This window comes from Equus asinus, chromosome 23 (assembly GCF_041296235.1).
Source record: "Equus asinus isolate D_3611 breed Donkey chromosome 23, EquAss-T2T_v2, whole genome shotgun sequence".
Classification (NCBI taxonomy): Eukaryota; Metazoa; Chordata; class Mammalia; order Perissodactyla; family Equidae; genus Equus; species Equus asinus.
In genome coordinates this window covers 57057471-57063470 of record NC_091812.1, presented here as the reverse complement: position 1 = coordinate 57063470, position 6000 = coordinate 57057471, and the positions used below count along the sequence as shown (strand labels likewise).

The following is a 6000-nucleotide window of genomic DNA, read 5'->3' as shown; positions in this document are numbered from 1 at the left end:
GTGCTTTGGCGTTGATAAGAGGCTGGCGTTGGAACTGAGTCTCTGTGGGTCTGTTTGAATTTGCTTAAAAATACTTTTAGGAATTAAGTGCTTACTATGATTTTGAAACTATAATATTTAAGGCACCAGAGTGGCAGCGTTAGACAGCACTATGGCAAATATAAACCTTCCTGTTTCTTGCTTTTATGCTTTAATCAGAGGCATTTTAGTCCTTCAAAGGCAACAGCTGAGCAGCTATTTTCGGTGCCTTTGCAAGCAGGAAGTGACCCATTTCAGTCCCAGAGGAAGTGGAGTCAGTGAGCTGCCTCAGCTAATTTTGGCAATCACGGTAAGGGTTAAAACTACAAACGAAAGCGTTTTAACTAAAGCCTTTTTTTATTTTAACAAAACCTGTCTCTTTTATTTATTTCCTTAAAAAAAAAATCATCCGCGAGGGTTATATCTGGGATAGACTTTGTAGTGTTCGATTTTTGTGGAGGACTCTTTTGTTATTCATTCTTTGCTTTTGTTCTGACTAGGAGCGATGGAGCCCTGAAGTTTTAGACAGGAAACTTACCATTTTCCACCAATTTTACTTAATAAAGTGCTTCCGTTGATTCTTACACTGGTCTTGTCAGCAGAGTGGCAATGCGCCACTTTTCCGACAGAGGGCAGTGTGTATTTGCTAAACGACAAGAACTCTTGCTGAGTCCCAAGGTTTGGAAAACTGTCCTCTTCAAAGAGCAGAAAGGACACTAGGAAACAATTTCTTTCTTTCAATTTTGCTTCCGTAGCTTCAACTACAGATGCTTTTTTTTTTTCCTTTGGTGAAAATTATAAGAAAATCGTTTTCCTCCCACATGTCCCTGACACCCGAGGAAGAAATGGAGAAAATAAAGGTCGAATGCACAGAGAAGGTGATAGGCATCCTGACCAAGGTATTATGCAAACTTGTCCATTGCTGCGCCAGCCCCTCTTGGTCCCTTTAGTTAGACTTTCAGCCTTGGGATAAGGAAAGAATCTGAGACTGGACAGGCGGTATCAATACTGGGATTCCTTTTGTACGTTTTCTGTGCATTTTGGGTATTTCCTTGACAGAAAAGCAGCTTGGTGTAAATTGAGATATAAAATTTGATGTATGTAGGTTTAAGTGTTAGTTCCTTAAAAGATGCTCACTTTGTCCACCTAAAGTGAGTTCTCAGACTGCCTTCTTGGCCAGGAATCCTCGTGAAATTATAGTTGGTTGATGTAAGGAAACTAATATTTATTGAATGTTTATTTTGTGTCTCGAATCACAAACCTTACACAATTTATTCCATTTCATTTTCATGACATCTTTAAGAGGGGAGCATTATGAATATTGTTTTATAGGGGAAGAAATAGAATCAGAGAGGTCAAGTGAGCTCCTTAAATCACCCAGCCAGCAAGTGGCAGAACTAGCATTGAACTCGGGGCTCTCTACTATGAAAGGCTGGGTTCATTGCAAATCTTTGAGTTTCTCAAGTCCTTATTAGCCCTCTGCTCAGGGACCGAGTCTGGAAATTCTGGAAAATTCATGCTATTGCAAGTTGGAACCATAGAAAACCTTGACTCAACATATTGACAAGGCAGACATGCATATGCAGGGTGCTCGATGATTTGTCTTCTCAACTCTATTTTGAGTTTTTCTTTGCCCTTAAGAAATGTGCTTTTTCATGACTTCTTTTCTGCTGTGCCTGGATGTGAAGGTCGTATAGACAAAAAGGTTTTAACATGAGGAAAGTGAGGCCCAGCTAGGGGTCATAGAGGTCCTCTGTTCATATAGCTTGTGGCAGAGTTATGATTTGCCCCCATGTATGTCTGGCTCCAAATCTTAAGCTTTTTCTATCGTTTAAGTTTCCTGTGTGGACAGAGAAGCAATGAAATTCTAGAGGTGAGGGAAAAGATTTCCTGAAGGAAATCTAAAGGAATTTTAGTTAGACCACCTGGAAGAAAGAATCAGCTGAAGGGGAGGCCAGTAGTAGAGCCACTGGAAATTCTTGAGAAGGAAAGCTAGTGAGCAAGTGAGGCCCAGATTAGGGGGACACAAGCTTCAGAAAGAAGTCGACCGCGATGGCAGACATCCTCATCAGACACCAGGCCACCAGACAGAGGGGGTCCAGATCGCATTAGCCTCTCCGTTATTTGAATTCCTTTCCCCTAAATACGCAGCCTGCCTTTTGAAGGGCATTCCTATTGCCACAGAGAGCCTCTTGTCTTTTCCTTTCCATTTTTTTTTCCATAATGAGTAAACACAGAGGTCCAGGCAGTCAAAAGTGGAAGCCAGATACAAGTGTTTTCAAAAAGCCTCTGAAATAAACACTGAAGTGCTGTATTTCATAACCCTACAGAAAACTGACAGTAGCCAGCTGTTGTCTGAGCTAAACACCATCCTAAAGAGCCAAGAGCCACGAGGCGAAAAGGGAGAAAGTGAAAATAACTCCTCTCCTACTGAACCATAGATGACAGATCAGCCAAAAAGGACCCTGGAGGAAGCAAAAGTCAATGAGGCGGAAGTCCTTGCAAATGACCCCTGCCTGCTCCCCTTTACCACTCCAGAAATCATCCGCCCAAATGGCCTTTTCTTGGTGTGGCATCGGAATGCACTCTCTTCCATCGCAATTCTACGCATTTATTCTGAATCTTGCAATAGTTATATCTCATCTCACCAAATTTCCCAAGATTTGAGCCTTTTTCTTGTGGTTTTTCTCTTACTCTATTTTCTATGTTTTTATCTCTTTACTTCTTTCATTCCCCTAAAATATGGAAAGTAAGAAAAACTTAAGACCTCTTCTCGTCCTCACTCTTATGTTCTCTATGGTCAAAAAAAATTTTCTCAAGCACTCAAAGCCTTTCTAAACTAACTCTGCGAGTTCTTCTTCACAGAACTAGACATTTACTATTATTTAAAATATGAGTCCTGGTTAGTGATAGAGGAACTTCTGAATCATTTTATTTGGCCCAAGATAAAGAAAAGTGAACTCCTAGCCTCTGGTTGATTTTGGTTGTAGTAAGAGTCGAGATGTGTCCTAGGCAGCCATTTTATTTAGCAAAACACCATATAGTTTATCTTCAGGGTGCAGCAGAGGGGTATGTAAAGGTACATCCGGGAGCTGATGTGGGAAAAGGTTTGAAAGCTGAATTGTCGTGTGTAGTAAAGTAACATCGCTTTGAATCATTCCTGTGAAGAAGAGACAGAAGCTTATTAGGCTTTGAAATATGGAGGAGAAGGATCTGTCTTCGCAGAATGGATCTACAACACAGTAATGGACTGGGGCGTAGAGAAGAGGATTACTCTTAGGCATAATCCTGTGGTGACTCTGGCCAAGAAATACCCAGACCGTGTCATCTGCTGTGGACTTTCAAGTTGGTTGCTGTTCTGTGCTGTAGTCTAGGCACCCTGGGATGTCTTGAAACCCTCAGTACAAGTTCACTGCGTGCATCCGCCTTGTAGTGGTGGTGCTTTGGTGGATGAAGAGGAGGGGCCAGAGCCACGCGTTAAGTAACAATGGGCCAGAGAGAGGAAACAGGCACAGGAGCAGGGGCAGTGGGAAAGTACAGGAAATTGGGGAGTGCAGAAATTCGTCAAGAGAAGTGATGAGAACCATCACCCCCAAATCCACCAATGCTCCGAGAGAGTACAGACCATACCACAGTGCGGGGAATGGGGGAGTCAATTCATCTTAGTTAGTTTTTAAGGATAAAAAGGACCTCTGAGGGCTGTAGATATGTAATTATATTTGTTTGCCCTTTTATGTTGAATTCATTTGGGTTTTATATGGTGATTTCTTTTTTTCAGCTTGATGTGGCGTTGTTTGACAGCCCTGTGTATTGCTCTGCTGAATGTCGATCTGAATTAAGCTGAGGCTTAAATGGAAAGTGATTTTTAGTTTGACTGTCATTTATTTTTTGGCAGACATTTACCCCTTGTTTTGCATTTTTACCGAGAAATGTTGAGTAGGGTTTTTTTTGCTCAGAAATATACATTTAAATTTACATACATTCTGAATAAAAAAATAAGAGTTGTCGATAGTCATATGTTGATGATTTACAAACTTCCATCCTTGTCCTCTCATCCATTTCTTTTCTAGGATGTGTATGCTTCTCATAATACCAGGTGTTAAAACTGAGGCATAGTAAAAATTTTAAGAGTTTTATTTGAGCAAAAGTTGATTTTGAATCAGTAAGAATCCAATCGCAGATAGAAAGGAGCTCCGAGGAGCTGTACAAAATGGGACTTTTATAGGCAGAAGGGAGGGGAAACAGGAAGTTATACTAGGCAAAAACCAGATTGGGTATTACAAGATTACTTTCATTTAGAGGATGACAGGGTCTGTCAGGCAGATTACCTAGCTAGTGCTGATCAGGTGATTCCTGATGGACTAGTTTAAGATTCTCATTCTGGGAGAGCCATAACTGTATTTGTTGACACAGGGCTTAGCATAAACAACTCCATTTTGGGCCTGTTGCCTTTTTTTTTTTGCTGAGGAAGATTCTCCCTGAGCTAACATCTGTTGCCAATCTTCCTCTTTTTGCTTGAGCAAGACTGACCCTAAGTTAACATCCATACCAGTCTTCCTCTACTTTCCATGTGGGATGCTGCCACAGCATGGCCTGATGAGTGGTGTGTAGGTCCATACCCAGGATCTGAACCTGTGGACCCTGGGCTGAAGAAGTGGAGCACGCAAACTTAAGCACTACACCACTGGGCCTGCCCCTGTTGCCTTGTTTTTTAACAAGGTATACATCACTTGCTATTGTGAAAAACAACAGAAAGAAAAGCTTACCATTTCTCAACATTGGTTAGTGTAAGAACACAAATGATGCAAGTATGGAAAAAGTAACTGTTTTCTTGTGCTCCCCAGGTCCTGCGATGATGCTCCTAAGAAGATTTTTTTTAAATAAAAAACATTTTGATGTGTTAATTGTCCTTTTTTGTTTATTCTGTAGGTCCAAAGTCTTTCCTCGTCTTCATACCCCAACACCTACTCCTTTTCCTCTCCCAGTTATGATCATAGACTCAGTCATCGACACTAGTCCCATGATGGTTTCCATTTGAACATATTCCACAAGTTGGCAAAGGAAGTTCTGATTTATTAATATTTGTTAGCTTTGTTTATTTTGTGCTGAAATATTTCCTCGCTCCAATTTTATTTGTTTAATCTTTCTTTACGAATTTCTACTTTGGGTTTGCACCTACCTAGTTCTTCCTTTTTGCCATTTGTCTGACTCCAAACGTTCTTCAAACGTTTCTGATTTCCAGTTCTGCTTTGGGTTGGCAGAGCCATCAGACCGTGGTGACCGCTTACCCTTACTTTGGATGGCTACCTGGGTATCCTCTTCTTGGCATGTCCACTTGAACAGTTTCAATATTTTATTCCATGCATTCTTTCTTTGGGTGGACATGCCAGGGAGAAGACTCCTCTTTGGTTGGCAGAGGTCAATCTCTTTGTTTTCTGTCCGTTGTCATTTCTCACTGGTGCATTGCTCATCTCTCTGGCTGTGGGCAGTCTGCCCATCTGGCACTCGGCTGTGTTGTTACTGGGCAGCTCTGACTCCTGCACCTGCCACTGGTCTCCTGTCCAGAACACTGAGGTCGCCTGTGTAGTGTTGGCTGTGACCTCCCATTTCACTGTGGGCAGAGTTGCCTAGCGCACAAGGGTCAAGTTTGGCTTTTAGTTTCTCCCTGCAGTGTATTTGGGTGATTGTTCTTCTGGAGTAAGCAGAGAGGCAGAATTCTCTTGAATTAAACTGCCTGTCTTACTGGCTCGATTGACTATACTTCTGGGTGGATCGTGCTGGGTTGAGGTTATGTGTTGGAAGCAGGGCTGAATGCAGCAGATTCAAAGGCGAATCCTTTTAACCTTCCCTTCTTTGCAGGGCCAGGTTGACTAATGGGTAGACTATGATTTCTAGAGCCTCAATTAGTGGGAATCTTCCACTTGCTCTGTAGTTAGGCTGATCACATGTTCTGGTTTGCCCAGGCTTTCACCTTTTGTCTTG

General features: G+C 41.9%; 1 long non-coding RNA gene across 2 annotated transcripts in view; it reads left to right on the top strand.

Moving 5' to 3' along the window:
* The first annotated feature begins 233 nt into the window (after positions 1-233).
* The window catches only part of LOC139041736 (uncharacterized), a 125078-nt gene continuing 119311 nt past the window's right edge, over positions 234-6000 (top strand). For both annotated transcript variants that reach the window (XR_011497502.1, XR_011497501.1), the window contains exon 1: positions 234-328. This is a non-coding gene — a long non-coding RNA (uncharacterized lncRNA). The remainder of the gene's footprint in view (positions 329-6000) is intronic.